We start from the raw sequence: 21,279 nt of genomic DNA on the forward strand, positions 1-21,279 counted from the left end.
TGCTCATCCCTTGCCTCGCTGTTCTCCACCGTTTTGAGCTGTCGTGAGCAAGTAGCATGGTGTGGAACATAACTACTGTTATGCTAGGGGGCTCGACAAAAGACTACCTTCTTCTTTAGGTTTTGCTATTCAGTGTACTTCTCCATGCACACATTGACAGTGATATTTTGTCAAATGCATTTTATGCCTCAAGTGCAGTGAATACTGGAGTGATGGTTTGGCATAATTGGTTAGTGCATTCATTGATACATGCATAATTTCGTGCTACTGCAATATCTTGAAAATCATGCTTAATTTCCTACTGAATATTGCTGTATATATTATGACTATGCAATGTTGAACTATTCAACTTGGAGTCTTGAAGTTGCAGGTCAAAAACATTGACCAAATTTTCATGTTACATGCAGTAATTATTAAGGGAAACAGTGATGAAATCCAACAACACTTTTTTTTTTCGTAAGATAGCAAGGCAAGGGCAATTTTCTTTGAGACTTTTAATCTATTATCTAGCAATTAAATTTGTTACTTTTTGCATTAACTGAAATATATGACAGAATTCATTGAAACTCGGTGTAGATGTTTTGTGTTGTGCACTTCCATTATAATGAACACAGTTATATATTTAAAGGAAAATCTCATTACAACAAAGTAAAGATTTAGGGCCCCAAATTATCATTTATATATTTTTACGTACTTTACTCTTAATACTCTACTATAACGAAATTTCAGTATGACAAAAGAAAACTGTCGGTCTTGAGGACTTTGTTATACACTGGAATGCACTTATGGTATTGTATCCAGTCATGAGTACACATACATTGCATTTAGATCACGGTGACTTGAGATCAGGGGTCAAATTCAACATGATGATGATGATGATGACGACGACGATGACGACGGCGGCGATGATGATGATGAAACAGCATTTATATAGCGCCATTTTGCTGCACAACCATTCAAAGGTGCCCGGCTTCAGCAGTGTGTCACACATCATTCACAAAGTTTGTCTCCAGTTCAGATTGGAAGGTGTTTCAGATGACAATGTGAATAACATTACAATCATTTGTAAAGCCAGATAAGTTTAAATCAAGAGAAGAAGTGACTCTTCATTTCATTATGTGGTGTTTGTGCAGAGGTACATGCTTGGTGTGCTTGGGCACAGAATGCAACTCAATAGCACACAGTGTATAAGTCTAAAGCACAGAGTGTATCTCAGTATACTTAGTGTCACGTTGAAATACTTGTACATATTGTAGCTCATAAGCACACAGTGTCACTCTGAAGTGCACAATGTACCTGTGATGCAGATCGAAGCAATTTTTGTCAAAAATTGGTCTCCTACCAGTCATCCAAGGCACAGGAACATCTACACTACGTACTTTAACCCGTTGAGGGCGAGTCTCGAGTAGACTTGGGCAAGCGTCCATGAGAAATACAGGTTGTAGCAAAATCAAACCATCCTCAACAGGTTTATGCAGGCAATACAGAATGAAATGCAGCATGTCAATGATATGTGAACAGACAACTTTTGGGGCGACAGAAACAAGATTATGTTTGTCCAGGAACTGTCAGCAATGATGCGAACAATATCAACTTTAACAGAAAGTGGAATGCTCAGTGTGCACATTACTGTAAAAGTGGTTATTTTCGCGCGAGTAATCTTTCGCACTTGGCCGAGTAAAATGTAATTACACGTTTTTAATTACACAGAATCAAGACATTTATTAGTGGAACATATGACGTGCAAAAATATGCGTGTGTTTTTACTTCCAAGCTGGTTTCTGGTTGTGTGAAATGAGCAAAAATTTCCACACCACGAAAACATCCACTATTACAGTACACGTTATATAGTTGGAAATACTCTTTTAATTTTGTACATGTGATATTGTGATGTAATTTGGTTTTTTTTTTTTTTTTTGCCTGCACTTAATTGAAGACAGGACAGCAATGTAAGACAAGATGACTGCATCTTATCAACAAAACTGGTGTGTGATGGTAAAATTCTTGAATGCTGTGATTATTTATCTATCAATAAACATTGGATCTTGTGTATTTTCCGTACCTTGCACAAACATCAAAATTATTGCCATGTGAACGTAAGACAAGCGGTGAGTGGTGAGCATTGGTTTGTTTCAGTCTTGGCCTTGAGTGAGGAAGGGCCAAGAGGAGTGACAGACAGAACGAGAAGAAGATGGAGGAAAAGAGAGAGGAAACAGAGAGAACAGAGGAAAGGATCAACAAAATTGACATAACAGAGCAAGATGTCTGCCTGCTGGGAAAGACAGAACACAGCTTGCAAAAGGGTTTGGAAAGACCTGCTTATCACAATTACTATGTGTGCTGACACATATAATTCTTTAATATTTTGAAAATTTATCTGATGTGAAATGGCATGCACACACACACAAACACACACACACATACACACACACACACACACACACACACACACACACACACAGAGGCACACACTGTAGCCTACTTTGAAAGATTTTCCCCATACATGTATAGAAGCCTTGTATGTCATCAGCTTCCAACTACAATGTACGCGGCACCTCATCTGAGCAGAGCACGCATAATAATAATTCTGAGGTAAAAGTTCACAAATTACAAAGGAGAAATATGTCACCATTCTGATTTTTTTTATATTTCTTTGTTCCATTAACCATAAATGGATTTCATTTTCATGTTTCCTTTAAATCAATCTTTTCACAATAAAGTCCAAGTAACTGATAAATCACAGGATTTTCACACATATATTATTTGAAAACAAATATCTTTCTACACCTTACGAGCTGAAATCAGATTTTACGTGGCATTTTTCTCAGCTTTAGGTTTTCCACTTTCATTAGAGTACATTGTAGTGTGATGATGGCTTGCAAATGCATTGAGGCCTACAGTGCCTTTGCAATACTGCTGTTGCTGGTAGGGTTTGAAATTGGAAGTAGGGGTTAAGGGCATTTGAGGGGTGGGGGTGAAGGTGGGGGGTTGGAGAAGGGGTTTGGCTTTGGCTGGAGGAGCTGGAAAGTGGCTGAATTATCTCCTCCAAGCAGACCTGAGAAAGTGAAAGTGAATTTCTGGTACAGAATTTAATTCTCTGGTACAAAGCCAGCAGGCAGGCCTGCCTTATGAGAAATTTGGCATTTGCTGTTCTAATGTTATCGGAGGAGCACAGCAAACGAGCAACAACAACAAAAGGCAACTGATGACCTCACAATGGAAATCAACTGCACTCACCAGAAAGCACTTCTACCATAGTATAACACAAATGCTCCTGGCGAGCTGAAATTAATTGCAAAGGGCAGCACACTGCATCTGAAAGTTCACTTTAATATCACGAAAGTACAAGCAGATGTTACCCAAGAAATCGTGCTGTATGTACGCACTGTTCAGAAGAGAAGAAGATGAAGAAGAAGAAAAAAAAGAAAGAGAAAAATCAGGTCATGTTGGATTGTTGGAAGGATCATAAATTCATCAGCTTGTGCCAATATGCATACCATTCCCGTATTGGAGACACAACATTGCACTGCTACACGGACAATCTTGCCATCACAGATGGTGTCCAGGCTACACTGTATGAGTTGCAGGTTCTGAATGCTATTCCAAAACAAGTTCAAGGGATTTTGATATGTAGGAACTCATTCTAGAGTCTGTATTTTTCTCAACTGTCAAGGAAGAAGAGGTAACAGCTGCACAACAGCTAACAACATATGTGCACTTTCAAGATTTTTATTTCTGAAGCTACTCTCAGCCCGGATGCAACGCAGGAAAGCCACATAACTTGTACAGATACAACATTACTCTCAAGGCATCTTTAATACATGAAAATATTGTAAAGAGCTATTGCACACAAAATACATTTAATTGTCTTACATTCCTATTCAACTGTTAGGAACTTTTTATCTTTGTTACACACTTCTTCTAGCACTGCACTTCCTCTAAAAAGAGGTGGATCTCCCCTTCCCATAAACAATTCCATTTAACCTGCTCACAATGAGAACTTTTAAAGCCCACAGAACTATAGTACCCACAAAGTTCCTGCAAGCAAAGGGTAAAAGATGTACTGCATACGCCATATATTTAGTGAGTCTAAATTTTCCCAAATCGGGACTTCCCGACGATTTTGCAAGTGGTTAAATTTGCGATCATGGAGTACTGTACTGAACGGAGAAACATATATGCGCGTGTCACATCCGCATCGGGATCAGAGTCATTTTCGTGTGTCTTTAATTTCGCGAAGAGCACACGACTATCAAAATTCGTGAAAATAAAAACCTCACGAAATATTCAGCGTATACAGTACTTCAAAGCCAGTGCTTTGCCTATCCCAATACACCAACCAGGGGAACCTTGTTATACCAAGGACCTAAAAACTGAGACAATTACATTGTTACATGAGGTTTCTCACTATATCAGCATAAAAACAAAAACAAAACAAATGAATATAAGGATTTGAGGCCTGCAAATCACCTTGATATGAGAGGATTTTGATATATCTGACCAACTTAAGAGATTCATTCTAGTCTACATTTGTCAGAGATGAATGAACATATGCATTTCTCTTGCAACTTACTGCCATGGGTTCCCCCCCCCCCCAAAAAAAAAGCACCCTTGTCTTTAATAACGTACAAGTCTGCTTTTACTGTATTCGGCAAAAACACAGTTAACCTCACAAAGTCCCCACTGCAATGTGCATCAATAATGACATTCTTATCAGGCAACTAATGAAATGGGTTGGCCAAATACAGCATGTGAAGTGAACATCATTCCTTCAGTCCCACAATAGTTGATGTACATGGCAATACTGTTTTTGGGTAACTACACCCAGCTTACTAAAACTTAACCTTTCAAATACTGTAGTAGATAAGGTATTCCTCCACCATAAAAGAAAAGAAAAGACAAATACAAGTTGTAGAATCTATGACTCTGAATCAAAGGCTATAAAAGGCGAAAGTTGTGTTTGATTCTGATTTTGACAGATTCAACATATGCACGGCCCATGTACCCAAAATTATGTGAAAGACGGAAATAAATTCTACAGTGTAGCGTTTTTAAAACTACACAAGAGACTACAATAGTTCAGAAAGTCTATACATCCATCAAATACACAATGGAGTCAGAAAAAAGAAAAGAAAATTACTCTCATTTGTGTCATATGCTCCCTTTTTGTGCTTAGTTATACTGGCAGTCGACAGGGTGTGAATTGAATAGAGAACAGGGAAAAAGATAACTGACATCTCGCAGGAGTGGAGGTAAAGTCCCACTGGATCTGGTCTGGCAGCCGGTGCAGCACGGCAATTACTACCTCTGGGACTAAGCCACTGCACACAATGGAACCTTTGCAGGGGACTTAATGACAAGATGCGCTGGATTCACAAGATACAGTCCTACATTTGTGTGTTTTGATGTTTGTGACTTGCATCACACCATTCATGCGGCTGGCATCCACATCAGTAACACTTTTTATGGCAGATCACCTAGTCTTTACATAGACTGTAAATTACACAAACATAATTGCATGGCCATGCATTACAACAGCCTCAATAATTTGCAAGTGCTCATTTTCCAGGAGGGCAGAAACATGTTTTTTATAGTAATAGTAATCGTACTACTACTAGTACTTATAATCATCATCATTATACAGAAAGTTTGTCTAGTGCCAACAATATTGTTGTTGGCTTTTGTAATATTACAAAAGCCTTTCAAAGCACTTGACAATTTCAGATATATTATGAAATTCACACCAAATTTGAACATTTAAAGTGAAAACTAAAGAGAAACAACATTTCAGGTTGACTCAGCTGATTGTGGTGTAATTTGGATATTCTTCTTATTATTACATCTACACATAATGAGCTTCACATTTCTCATATTTTAAGAAAACAATATTTGAACAATGTTCTTCCATGTCACAAAGTTACTTTGCAGGGTATTGATACACTTTACATTCTGTTTTTGCCCTGTGCAAAAAGAAGGGTGACTCAGCGCATTGGAAATAGAAATAACTTTAAAGCACCTACCCCTAATTTTAAAGTGGCATTCCTATATGCCAGTGGGTTAGAAGTATGCAATTTTAATGAGTTATAAACTATTTTTATGTTGACAACAACTCTTCTTTTTGAGTGTAATCTAGGTAGAATATATTATCTGGTAAATTTTAGTTACTTTTGCCATGCATGGTCACATATGGGCATCATGGGGACTGGCCATCAGGCAGTACCTGAGTGATGACCTGAATGTTTGATGCGTCAGGGAGAGTAATGCCTGGCATTTGGTACGTTAGGGCTGACACTCCATTCCCGGAAATGTCGCTCATAGTGTAGGTAAGGTCACTGGAGGGCACATCTGATGTTGAAGACTGTGAAAAATCAATTGACTGCAATGTCAAGGACTGAGAATCATTCAGAAGGACGTAGCTGACAGCAGAAGGTTTGGAAGTGATGCTCTTGACCGTTTGTGCCACTGATGAGGTTTGTGGATTTAAGAGACTGTCGGCGATCAAGAGCACATCCTTGGTGTGCTCTTGGTTCTGGTGATTCTCAAGCGCCTTTGGACGAAGGAAACCTTTGTCACACAGCTTGCAGGAGTATGGGTAATCTTTGGTGTGGTACAAGATCTCGTGATCTCTCGCACTGTCTTTGCGGTAGAAGCTCTTCTGGCAGAACTTACATGAAAAGGGGTCGAACAGCCATGTGGGAATTCTGATGATCACTCAGTTTGTCCTTCCTTGCAAAGGTCTTCCCGCACCCCGGGTGATCACAGGAAAATGGCTTCTGTTTGGAGTGCACAGTGTTGAAGTGCCGAGTTAGCTTGTTCTTGAATAGAAAGCCCTTGCCACATTCGTCGCAGGTGAAAGGCCTCTTGGTGGAGTGTGACGCCATGTGCTTCTTAAGGTCACGATCTGTCTTGAAGCCACCCCCGCATATGTCACAGAGATATCCTCGGGCATCTTGATGGCTCTCCATGTGCAGTCTCAGCTGGCGCTTGCTGACTGTCAATTTTCCACATTCCTCGCACGTATGCTTGTGGGGATTGGAGTCGAGGTGCTTTTGCAGTCGGTCCTGTGATGGAAATTTCATCCAGCAAACACTGCATTTGAACGAGAGCTGGGCATAGTACTGCCTCATCCGCCACTTCCTGATTCCTTCCTTGTACTCTACCTCTACATCCCTTGTGTGTCGCATGCAATGGCGGCAGCAACACTGGAACATGAGCTTGTCAGAGTGCGATGTGATGTGCGCACTGAAAGTATCTACATCAACAAAAGTTTCAAGGCACTTAAGGTCACGGCACTGAAATTGTTTTTACCATGTTGTGCTGCTCATACATGTGTTTTGAGAGGCCCTTACGGAGGAACCACTTCACGCACACTTTGCACTTCAGCTGTCTCGAGTTGACTTTAACTGTGCTTGAGTGTTGCTCCTCCTCCTCACTGTCAGCGGTTTGTGCATCCTCACTGTCATTCTGCTGTTCACTGCTACCTTCATGATCTCCCCTGTGGGCAGCCTCACTCACACTGGAAGTAAAGGCATCTAGACATTCGTCATCTGCTGTGCTGTTGAGCTGCCGTTTTGGCATCAAACCTAGAGCAGCAAGATCAACAGGGGAGAGTGTCATCTTGTTTTCACTGTCTAGATTCTGATTTGATGAACTGAGGATTGCACTCTCATCATTTTCTTTGCTCGGATGAATATTACTCTGTCTTTTACTTCTCCTGGGTTTTCTAAAGTCCTTGTTGCTACTAGGAATCTGAAAATGTGTTCTGTCAATCTCAATCCAAACTTTGTGGCTCTCGATATGGGACTGGTACTCTGTCCTTTCACGGGATTGATGCTTACACAGTGGGCATTCATAACGTTTCCTGTTTGCACACCTCCTTTCATGGCGAAGGAGGGATCTAGTGGCAACCATTATCCCACACTCGCGACAAAGATTTGTGCTGTCATCTGTGTCCCTTCCCTGCCTCTCAGCCCCTGCACTGCTTTGCTGACTCCTGTAATAATCTTGCCTGTGTTCATCTCTCATGTGCTGCTGCAATTCTTTTGCTGAACTGACCTCTGTCCCGCACGATTTGCACAGTCCCCTCTTGGCTGGCCTCCCCTTTCGTTTTCTGGTGACTGGCATGTCTTTGTCACCCTTCTGATTCTTCAGGGCATTCCGATGCTTCCTGGTGCTCAAGTGCTGCTCCAATTTGAAGCGACTCAAGAAGTTCAGGTTACATGGCTTGCAAGAATGGTCTGGACGTTTTCTCCTCGAGGACATCCTGACAGACGTATCTGCTTTGGAATCGGGGCTTGTGTCGGCATTCATCTCCTCATGCTCGTGTGCAGTGTGATGCCGCTTTTGGGAGTGTGTATCTGATGATGTGATTTGGGTGAATGACGTGAGGTCTGCCTGAGAGGCAGAATTGTTCTTCTCCTCTGGATGAGACTCATAGCCCTCCTGATTTGGCATCCACTCCTGGCTGAGATCGCACTGCCCTGCAGCCGGGTCCAAGACTTGCTTGTTGGTGGCAGTGAGGGCATTGAGGATGTCTAGCGTCAACTGCGAAGACACCCCCTCCTTGTCACTGGCCTTTGTGGTGAACAGCTCACTAAGGGATGGAGACACACTGGAGATGTTCCCATTTCCCTCCTCTACATCTTGCATTTGAGAGATTGCCTGAGAATCTGCATCGCTCATCAAGATCCCATCCAGAACATCTGAAAACAAACATATGGTGCACAAATCAGAGTGCTGCTGAGTTTTGAAAAAGAATGTTGCTATACTGTGTGAGACCTTGACAGAGACTCCAACCCCAAACACCTTCTGATCGGGAGATTCTCCCGCCTGAAGCCCCTAGCAAACGGGAGACTCCGAGTTGATGTGTGCGAAGTACGAAGTTCCTAGGATTCTAGATGCTCTCTGGTGCTATCTAAGGCTTTTTTTTTTCAACATACAGTAGCAATAAGTAAGAAATCCTTTCCAACGGGAGACATAGAGCCAGGGCGGGAGAAATTAAATCTCAAACGGGAGAACGGGAGATTTTGTAAAAATGGGTTTTCGGCGGGAGATCTCCCGTCGAAAACGGGAGAGTTGGAGTCTCTGCCTTGACAGGTCAAAGCAAATAAAAGCATTTAATGACATAGGGTGGGAATGGTATCACTTTGTCTGGCATATATACTAGAGTGAGTTGGTTAATGGTTAAAGTTATGATATTGTAGAAAACAAACTGCCAGTACTGAGAGATTTTTTTTTCTCAGAGAGAGATTAAAAGTGTTATCAACATTTTGTATTCAGAGAGCAAAAAAAAAAAAAAAAAAAAAAAATACAAGAAAATTTCTGTCATTAATTTTTGAAAGCAGATGTTGATTTTTCTGGCTTGAAACAAGAATTTGTACCATTCTTATTACAATGTTGCAAAAAGATTAAGAATCTTGTATGAGTGAGACTACAAGGCTTTACATGATAGATATGATAGCATCTTGCAATGTCAACCACTACCATAGCAACAAGTAGAATTCTGCATGCCCATTGACTGCTGTCAGGATATTTGGAATTTTAGGCATATTACTAAATGGGATGTGTTTGCAGCTAGGCCTTGCTCAACATCTACAGACACCACCACAAATTGTATGCCTTGCATGTTGAGGGAGTATGATAGTTGTTCAACGATGTTACACTCTGCATTTTTTTTTTTTTTTGGGGCGGGGGGGGGGGGGGGGTGGGGCGAAGGGGTTTGCAGTACAGCCAATTAGATAGTTTGTGCAATTCACAGTTAACTTATCAATTTCTGGGGTAATTTTGTCACAGAAATTATCACCTTGTGCCCAGTAACTTGGCAAAACTCTGAATTACACTGAATATATATTTGAGAAAGATTAAATGGAACTGCCAGTAATCAAATTCATTACATACAAAGTGTATGCCCCAATTCTGGGAAACAAACAAAACAAGAAAGACTTATGACCAAATTAAGATTCAAGTGCAAGAAAAATGTTATTTCATCAAATGAAATACTAAAGTGAAAAGAAATCTTAAAAAAAGAAAGAAAACATAGTCTCACACCACAGAAATGTGGCTTCTGGTACTTGACAGGAACAGAAAAGTTTATTTTCTTGTCCTTTACGAACATACCATGAATGCTGAACAACATGTGAGTTCAATTGGGAGAGAGGGTCCCCACCTGAAGCTACTACGTGGTCTCCAACAGCTTGCGATGACTGGTGGTCGCTGTCGCCCGCCTTTGGTTTCCTCAGCTTCTGGCAGCTCTTGTCTTTCTTGTGCTGCATAAAGACAGTCATGTCTGTGAACTTCTGCTTGCACCGACCACATTCAAACACGTCCTCCTCATCTGTGTAGTGATTTAAGCAGAGGCAATCAGCACTATCAAACTGTGATCTTCTACAGCAAGAACTCCCTTATTTACCTACAAAGGTTTACCCCAAATTGGATTGGCTAACAACCATAGTGAAATATCCAGGAGAGTAAATGCCTCCTGTTTTGTGCCGGGTTTTGGTGGTGGTGGTATTACAATGTACACTGTAGATGTGAGTATTTGTGTGTGTTCCTGTGTGTGCGTGGGGGGGGGGGGGGGGGGGGGGGGGAGGGAGGGGTAGTTAGTGAAGATGCCAAGGGAATGGCTAGCCTTGAATCAAGTTGATTGCAAATAATGAAGTAGAGGAGCTTTGTACCTGTACTCTGGCATTCACATCCATTATCTACATTCTGAGAGCTACTGTTTCTGTAGATGGTCAAAATTTCAAAAAGAGATGGAACAAGGATTCAACCATTTCTTTTTTCCCACGGAAATTTGGAACAGGTGCCCATGAAATGAGAACTTATTACTCTTAGCTGGTGGGTATCATCCAGCATTGCTCATCAGTTATGCTACTGACATGCCTGAAATCAAGGAACTGATACTTTAGAATCAGACAAGAAGTAATGAGGTTAAATAGAAGTCTAACCACAAGTTTCTGGTTATATAATTTAGCAACAGCAACAATTTTTCAAATTTCATCTTTAACCCATTGAGGATGAGCTGATTTTGTTATTTTACATATTTCCTATAGACACCCGCCCTTAATTGTAGTTGGGATTAGTCTTCAATGGGTAAAGAATAGTAATACTTGAACTTTACCAGAAATTTTACTTTGTTACTCAAGGCAACAAATGAAAGTTAGCTACAGTTACACTCACCTGAGCTCATTGTAGACCCTGTATCACTCATTCTTGTCTTCTTGCTGATGTTTCTATGAGGAACACATGAAGGAAAAAGGTATGAATTGGCAAAATAAAGTTAAACCTGTCTAAGCTACCATCTGTCTCTGCATTCTCCAAAAAAGAGAAACAATTGGTTCACTACCCTGTGTTTAGCATTCCATATCATATGTAATACAAGTAGTGATTGGCTGCAAGCTTAACCCATTGAGGATTGGCTGATTTTGCTACAACACACACTGTACTTCCAATAGACGCTTGCACGTGTATACGCAGGACTCGTCTTCAGTGGGTTAAAGGTCCCTTCATGGTCAATATTTCAATGTGTATAGTGCCCACAGCCTTCCAATATACTATTTGGTGTTTTCCTATGTTACTTCTCTTGTCTGCCAGTGTTTCACTGCATACCATTTCACAGCCTTTATTTTATTTTTTCCTAGTGCGGAAACCCAGATCTACACGACAGACAAAGACATTTTTCTGCACTTGTTTAAGCCCAAAATGTGTTGAGATGCAATGCCACACATTTTCTTAAAGTTGTTTTAAATGGAGTAAAAACAGACAGAGAGTAATATTACTTCTGTGCTGGACATACATCATTTGTACTGCAAGATGTTATGGTTTCACTTTTTTTTTTCTTGAAACAGTGAGCTTCTGTGAAACACCCCATTCAAAATGTGTGAGCGAACACAAAGCAGGTCAGGCTCAGATTACACTGTTATTTAATACAATGTAGGTAGAAGTGTTGAAATCATATCACTGAGTTTTTCTTCAACTCTTAAAAGTTTAGATTTTTTTTCTTCTTCTGAGACTACATATTAGGCAGCCCTTCAATGTCCAACCCAACATTGCCCACTGGAGAAGAGAACAAATGAGTAGGCATGGAGGCTTATGGCTATGTGCATCACATGACTCTTTTCATCTCAATAACCCTGCAGCTGTTGATGTGTTCAAGAAATACCAACATATAGTACATTTTATACCCAGTCATTGGGTGTCCGGACAGGTTGTGGGATCGGACGCGTACTGTAAAGTGCGTCTGGTTTGACAATGACGCGCCTACGTAAACAGTTGTTTGTCAGTGAGGAGCTGTGGGTAAATGCATACTCAAAGTAAAATAAGCAAGTCAGTATGCGAGTCTTATGTGTCCAGACACCCAACCCCCCATCCTACTTTTGTCTTCAGAATCCAAAAGGAAATAGTACTGTAAAAGTGGATATTTTTGCGCCACTAATTTTTTGCACTTGGCCGGGTAAGAAGAGTTTCGCGTGTTTTTAATTCAGCGGAATCAAGACATCACGCACAGGAACAAATATGGCAAGTAAAAATATTTGTGTGCTTTTATTTTTCGCGCTAGTTTCTGGTTGTGCAAAATGCGCGAAAATTTCCACATTTACAGTATGATACAACAGTCAGAGCAAGACATGCAAGTCTCTAGTCTCTTGTATTCATACTGTAAAAATGGAAATTTATGTGTACAAGTTTTAATGCTCAGTCAGGTAAATATGAATTTCACATTAATTCTGTTGAACCACAGAGATAAAAATATAATAGGTGCATACTACTAGCAAAAAAATGAATTTGTGAACTTTCATTTTTGTGCTAGTTTCTTGTCACGCAAATAAACTGCACTTTTTTTTTCTGTCATTTGACTTGATCAAACTTAAAGTTTAGTACTTGTTGTTTCATTTGAGCTTTGCAAGGTACATGTATGTACATATAAACTCCCCTGTCCTACAAAGTGCAGACAAGCATCGCATGAACAGCACACGTATACATCTATGACTGACTGTTTATTTTTCAGTAGACTCCTAACTAGACTAAGTAACCAGATATAGAAATTTAGAATCACTGTAGTTGCTGCTCTATTAAACAATACAATAACGTAATTGTCTCCTCTAATCTGTTTGAGTCTGAAATATATTAATGAAAATTACAAAAATTACGATAGATCTACTAGAAAACTGACATTCCATTGCACTGGTGCTGAAAATGAATTCAGTCGACTGCAACTGACAAGACCTGTAAATTTACAATGTGTAAATGTGTTGATGTACAGTCGGTAGGCCTACTGATGAACATGTAACTGCGACCAGCCCGAGAATGCTTCCCGTTTTGGCTCCCACATCCACAGTGCCAGTGGTTCAACAGTTTTACAATGCAGCACCCACCCCCCGCCCGGGCTGGGGTTTTACTGACGTGACGTAGCACTGAAAAGTTTAACAATACATGTAGAGTTAGACAATGATATTTTCTGTGCTGTAATTTTACCTGATATTAAACTCTCCCAAACACTCATGAGTCATAGCTGACCGAAGCTTGAAATGATTAAGAGAAGATATCCATGCATTCTTCAATAGCCTTCATCTGCAATGACCATCATAACAATAACACAGAACAAGCACTAATGATTACACAGTGTCACAGCCAGCCATGTTTCAAAAACTAATACATTGTAGGGTTGGGGGTACCACGTATCGACACCCTAAGGATCTGTAGCTTGTTTATTCTAAAAATATAATACAAATCCGCCTAATTCTTACCTCAAATATGCCATAAATACTGCAGTTTTGAATGTCGTGACCGTCTCGTTGATTATGAATCTCCGTTTTAAAATAGCGCAATTTTAGTGCGTGCGTTCCGTTTTCTTCGCGCAGCTAAAAAGGGAACCTTGCGATCGACACCCCCTCTCCTCCATAGGTATACACGTGAATTTCACAGCATAGGTATACACGTGAATTTCACAGGCCATAGGTAATACACGTGAATTTCACAGCCATGCGTCGTTACTGATCGGATGTGTAATTTTTAGCTTGGTTTGTTTGAGTTTGATTTTCGTTTCTTCGTTTTTATTGTTTTTATAGCTAATGACACTTAATCCCGCGCGTACTTTTTTGTTCTATACGCAAACAGCCATGATACGCAGGGTGTCGATGGGAAGGTGCCCTGTCGATAGGTGGTGCCCCAACCATACTATAAATAGACCTACTACTAGACTAGTAGTAGACTCTAAATGGTTATCCATCCCTACAATAGACAGAAAGATCCGTCTCGTATGGCGTCTGTCCGGAGGAGTCTTTATATTTTTACGTTATCGCTCTCCTCCGTGAGGGGATCCGTGAAGCCAGACGCAGTCTCCGCGGAACATTCCCCGACGACCAGATACAGACCGATCTTTCGCTCAATACTCAATCCCTAACAATACACAAGTACAAGAAAGAAGAGTGAAGGCAATGATGTTCAGCATTTGAATAAGAACTCAATGATCATTGCCATTATTGTTATTGGCATTGCCATTTGTCATTGCACTGTACGAAGCTCATACGACATAATCGGGCCCGAACAAGCATACTTTTCTTCCAAAACGATTAACGTTAGTAAAACAAAACAGTGATTAATATCGACATGACGGCCGACATGACTTCAAACGCATTGCATGAGATACTTACTACTAAATTTTACTAGGTCATAAAGCCCTTTACTGTAGTATATGCGCCATGGATATACATGTACTTTGTACCAGAAGAATCACACATAGATTAATACTCCCAGCTGCAGTGGCGGTTCTGCTTCTGAATGAAGGTATACTATCTGACCGCATAGTATATGCCGTATATCATACCATGAAGCTTGCTTGGTTGTCGTTGTATTCCAGCAATAGCGCAGTCCATACACTGTATACATGTAAATCATTGACGATACCGTACTGCATGCATGTCGTAGCCACTGAGATCAGTGGTCGTAGCAGCAGCGCAGAGAGCTAGTAGAGTACACGTATATGGAACGCTATCTCGACTCAAATTATTTTATGCAATACTCTGTTGATGATAATCGTTTGTTGGTTTGAGCCCCCAATTCCTCCTCGTGCTATCTTCACTTGCCGTTCGGGTCCTGTTCTCGTTTTTCCTCAGCTGGCATCCCACACCTGTATAAATGTAACGCCAGCCCAGTATTTCATCCTTAACATCCGTCTTACAGTGTAGGAGCAGGGAGGTGGGAAGCAGATCCTTCCTCCTTTCATAATACTTGTCAGGGCCAGCGCTGCGTTTATAAAAGTGTGGAGGGGAGGGGGCACGTCATATTAAAGTTTTTCTGGTCCCACTTCCTTTGTCAGATGATGAGCAAACATGGCTGAAGAGCAATTTTCTTTACCACTTACAGGGTTAAAAAAAAAGAAACAAAAAAGTGTGTGTGTGTGTGGGGGGGGGGGGGGATGCAATCAGTACAAGCTCCACGAAGAAATGCAAACTGCTCTGTGCCCATCCACAATCAACTGAAGCAGTAAATCAAAGAGCAGCAATAGGACTTCACTGGTCTCCCTTTTGCTCGACTTTTAATAATCCACGCATTCTAGTCCAGACAGACACTACCATTACATGTTTTTTGTGTATTAGTACATTATAAGACTATTCATGCAACAAATCATACAGGATTATAGCTAAACTTGATATTCATAGCACATGCAGGGTAACATGGAACTGAGTAAGTAGATAATAGATGAAACACATGAAAATTGTTCAAGTGGAATTCCATCGAACGAAGAGACTGGGAAAAATTTCATCGAAATTAGACTTTAAAAAAAATGTTTAGCATCGTAGAATTTGAAATTTGTCATTGAATACCGACATTGGTTGCAACCAATCATATAATATCTACGTATAATAGAAGCCTGAAGGCGATGTTGCCATCACCGCTCAATTTTTCTCCCAATGGTTGTAAAAAAAAAAAAAAAAAAATGTTTTTGAAATCATGTGTTTAATACGATAGAAAACTTAGCAACTTTATACGACGCCATTTCCCCTATCTACTGCTTTGTTGCTTTAGGATATAACGACATAATGCCAGAAAAATATAACATGACTTATTCAGTTTGATTTCATGTAAAGCAAGACATTTTGAAGGAGATTAATGTGCAGATCAATGGGAGACTTGGAAGGGTTACTGTTCGTTATTCCGAAGACCGTCGGTATTCCGAAGGCTCTTTAGTCCGAAAGTTCGTTATTCCGAATTTCATTTCCGGATCAACGAATCTTCGGAATAACGAACCTTCGGAAAACGAACAGCACCCACTTGTAAGATGACATCACCTGGCTCCTCAATTTATACGCATAGGCATAGTGGTTGCGACTACAGTAATTGATATAACGTACTGAAGTATATTAGATACAACTTCTTAACAAGGCTTCAATTTTGATGAAATCATACAGGCATTATCTAATATTATTTTGCAGATGAAAAAAAAAAATCAGCATAAGTGCTTCAAAATAGTTCAAAAAATGTGAGTTAGGGATATAAAGAACAAATTAATGTAAAAATGTTAATTAGTATGATCAATCTTTGTTGAATATACAAAATGTTAAAAAATCTTCGTTATAATAAAATTGTTTCTAAAATAAGCCGTCTACGGTTACGATTTTTTTTCCGACATAAGTAATGATATCTCCTTATATTTTAGGCTTAATTAAGAAATTTTCATATGGTACAATTAACAGTAGGATGTTTTATCAACAACTCGAACACCGTTTCTAAAATCAATTCTTCCAGTGGTAATCTATATCTGTGGATATCCTGCTCTGTTTTCGACAGCCATTTTGAACATCGTGTTGAATCTATCTTGGATATAGAGGGGATGGCGAGGGATGTGGGGGACAAATCCTATTACAAGAAATGTCCATAGCTTCGCGCATGCCTTACAATACTGAGTAAAATACTCAGTGAAATAATACTATATAAGATAAAAAAATAACTCATTTTGTGTGTATTTCGGTGTGTGTGTGTGTGTGTGTGTGTGCACGTGCGCTCGTGCATACATACACTCGTACATCATCCTGGCAACATTGAGTTTTAACATTTTCATTTTTGATTGCCACCATGGTTAATCTCCACAAGAAAAGATATCAAAAGGGAATTTACCCCAAACAAAACAAAAAACAAAAGAAGAGTTTGTTCGCAAAAACCGATAAGCACATTTTTGAAGTTTTTGAAGTACGGTCTCTGTACTCTCTAAAAAAAATCGAGTGAAAATTTTCACTCTAAAAAGAGTGAATACAAAAAAGAGTGAATTTCGAGTGAAATTGGAGTGAATTTTGAGTGAAAATGCTCATTTTCACTCATTTTGGAGTGACGTCAGGGATCACTCCAAAATCTTCGAGTGATCCCTGACGTCACTCCAAAATGAGTGAAAATGAGCATTTTCACTCAAAATTCACTCCAATTTCACTCGAAATTCACTCTTTTGTATTCACTCTTTTCAGAGTGAAAATTTTCACTCGATTTTTTTTAGAGAGTAATAAAGTACAAGATGATACCTTTTGAATGATATGTTGGTCACTCATATAAAGCTACATTTTTGAAGTTATGGTCAAAAGAAGCAAAAAAATTTTTATTATTCTCTTTATTTTTCTTGACCTTTAATATCTCCATTTGACAAATATGGACTTATCCGGTTTTGCGAACAAACTCTTCAAAACAAAACAAAAAACATAATGTAGATTTAATGAATGCAGAAATATCAATTGTACACATTTGCATTGTTTAAGGAAAATCAAATCACTCGTTTAAAAGTTATGATTTTTTTTTTTCTGGCTTATAAGTTTTGGTTTATAGTGTATTATTACGTCACTGCTGGAAACCTATTATAAAACAGTGATGTCGTGTCATGCGAACATTGGGAAAGAGCAATACAAACAAAGTAGTGTATAAAGAGAATTCCACACATTTTCAAATCTGGCTTTATAATTATAAATATCTGGACTTACGCACCAGAAGGCAGTGATGAGAGCATAAAGTAGACCCAATGTCGAAACACGTCTTGGAAAACATTTCAAAACAAGCACAAACTGAATCTTTGATAAATATTTGAGAATAGATTACACAGTGGCGGATCTACGGGGGGGGGGGGTTTAGGGGGTTTAAAACCCCCCCTTGGGCTGCCAAAAATAAATGAATAAACAAAGAAAATAAAATTAATATGTATATATATGAATAAAAGGGAAAAAATATAGGTACAAACGGCAGCTTTTGGACTGTAAAATGTCAAAAATTTCAAGCTCGCTCGCTTCGCTCGCTCGCATCCAGCAGTTGAGCCCGGTGCGCCTCCCCCTTAATTTCTAAAGCGAAAAACATAGCTACGACGGCAGTTGTTGGACTCTAGAATGTCAAAATTTTCAAGCTCGCTCGCATTGAATCGTTATGCCATTCTCCTAATGTTGCTGACAGTAATTGCCAGTAGTTGCGCCCGATGCCCCCACCCCTTAATTTCCAAAGCGAAAGATGAATATAGCTACAAACGGGAGTTTTTGGACTGTAACATGTCAAAATTTTCAAGCTCGCTCGCTTCGCTCGCTCGCATTGAATCGTTATGCCACTCTCCTAACGTTACTGCCAGTAATTGCCAGCAGTTGCGCCCGATGCCCCCCCCCCCTTTAATTTCCAAAGCGAAAGATATAGCTACAAACGGGAGTTTTTGGACTGTAAAATGTCAAAATTCTCAAGCTCGCTCGCTTTGCTCGCTCGCATTGAATCGTTATGCCATTCTCCTAATGTTGCTGCCAGTAATTGCCAGCAGTTGCGCCCGATGCGCCGCCCCATTAATTTCCAAAGTGAAAGATATACTGTAGCTACAAACCCCTTTTTGGGACTGTAGAATGTCAAAATTTTCAAGCTTGCTCGCTTCGCTCGCTCGCATTGAATCGTTATGCCATTCTCCTAATGTTGCTGCCAATAATTGCCAGCAGTTGCGCCCGATGCGCTCCCATTTATTTCCAAAACGAAATATATAGCTACAAAACTCCAGTTTTGGAACTGCAGAATATCAAAATTTTCAAGCTCGCTCGCTTCACTCGCTCGCATTTTATTGTTATGCCATTAACCTTATGTTGCTGACAGTATATAATTTGTCGATCGTTTCACACAGTCATTCCATAATCCATGTAAGAAAAACTTACAATGTTCCTCAATGACTGCGTTGTTAAATGTATCACATTCCGTAATGTATTGTAGTCCCATTATTGCTCACGCACACACGCACAAGCATACAGACCGTCAAAATTACTTTATTTACTTTGGTTCCCCCCATGTTTCGACCCACCGTACGCCACTTTACCTATATATATATATATATATATATATATATATATATGTAATAGATGTGTGTGCGTGTGCGTGTGTGTGTGTGTGTATGTGTATATTGTGTAACATATGCATGGTCTAATCTTGAGCCCCCTCCAATGTTTGCCCCCCCCCCCCCCCCCCCAATCCAAAACTGCTTCCGGCACGCCTGTTTTAAACTGTTATTTGATCTTATTCTAATAAGACGTAATAATCATGGACTGCTTTTTATGTTCTCCATTACGTTAGTAGATGCCAGGAAAACATCACTTACGGGGTTCAAATAGCTAAAAAAAAAAAAAAAAATCGGCGCGACGCCACGCGGCTCCACGCGGCTCACAGACATCGCCTTGTGGACGATGCTCTGCATCGCCATTGGGACATCACAAACCCAGGGACCGCGGAGCCAGGGTCGGCAAAAAAGAAAAAAAAATAGAGCATGTAAGTATGCTTAAAATCGCAAGCTGGCAACCCTAAAAATGAAAAATCTCCCTAAACGGGAGTTTTTGGACTGTAAAATGTCAAAATTCTCAAGCTCGCTCGCTTTGCTCGCTCGCATTGAATCGTTATGCCATTCTCCTAATGTTGCTGCCAGTAATTGCCAGCAGTTGCGCCCGATGCGCCGCCCCATTAATTTCCAAAGTGAAAGATATACTGTAGCTACAAACCCCTTTTTCAACTTTTCAACTTCAACTTTAACTTCAACTTTAACTTCAACTTCAGCTGTGTGCATATTTTATACAACTCCTTTTGAATCTAACCTAACCAAATCCTAAAGTCATAAAAACCAGTACCTGTACATATGCCTACCACCTATCCCAATACCGGACTGTTAAATTACGTTTTATACTGGCAAAAATCTGTCATGCTCCATGACATGGTTACTAAACTAGGTCACAATTTTGCAATCAGCCCAATTAGAATATGAAAATAATATGTCTTCATAGCACAAGTTGGAATAGTTTGAATAAAATAAAAATAAAGTGTACTATTTTTGACACAATTTAAATTTGGGGTCATCCCACAAGACCGACACCCACGAGTCATATAGCCCACGAGTTCGACATTGAAAACAGGCCGTCCATGAGCCATACAGCTCACTAGTCATACAGCCTTTTGAAACAGTTTACACCACCCCCCCCCCCCCCTCCCTCGCTTCGCTCGCTCGGGCTTGGTCGCTACGCTCCCTCGCAATACCCAGCTCAGCCCCTCAAACCCCTCCCTTGGAAAAAAGCTAGATCCGCCCCTGACACAGAATGTGAAAAGGAAAGAGAGGCAGAAAAAATAAAAACCCTGACAGATACTGATATAACTCAGGAGCGATAGTCACACAGTAGGCCTACTAAGATGGACACAAAATTACTTTGAATTCGTAAGATTGACAGCCCTCTACTAATAATCAATGTAAGCTTGTGTGAATTTCTGATATAGCGCCCTCATACTTCGACGGTGTGAATCAAAAATCCCCTCGGTTGGATTGTCGTATAGCCTCTATTCGTGGTCATCATTGATATGCCGAGGGGTGTGGGACCCGTTTTGCTGGCGTAGAGAGACTTTTACGGCTCCTGTGATGGAGTCTTTTGAAAATATTGTACTTGTAGCTGGTTGTTACATTATTCAAGTTTTAGACCCTCATGCCAATGTTTTCTCCCAAGGTGAAACTATAATTATAGCCTTTTGTCGAAGAAGGCCCATATTGCGTGTATCATCGATTCCAAATAATGCCTAATTATGACATTGTGATTGAGACTGTCATGACTTCTCTCACCCCACACGTACATTATTCCCTGTGATAAAATGCCAGCTTTGTAATAAAAGCATAACTATGAACAAACACTTGTTTTGCTGTATCCTTTATTTTAATCAACACATATCCTAAATCACATTGACGGGTCATAATAGTCACGAGTGTTGTGACTGCAAACTTTGCAGATTGCGACACGTCGGGCTATTTATAGTGTGTGGGAAAAC

General features: G+C 40.1%; 1 pseudogene; it reads right to left on the reverse strand.

Moving 5' to 3' along the window:
- Nucleotides 1-6,193: 6,193 nt before the first annotated feature.
- On the reverse strand, nucleotides 6,194-14,774 carry LOC139738901 (uncharacterized; annotated as a pseudogene).
- Nucleotides 14,775-21,279: the final 6,505 nt, after the last annotated feature.

The sequence above is a fragment of the Diadema antillarum genome, unplaced genomic scaffold (assembly GCF_040938485.1).
Source record: "Diadema antillarum isolate AM-2024a unplaced genomic scaffold, OU_Dant_1.0 seq00000773_RagTag, whole genome shotgun sequence".
NCBI lineage: Eukaryota > Metazoa > Echinodermata > Echinoidea > Diadematoida > Diadematidae > Diadema > Diadema antillarum.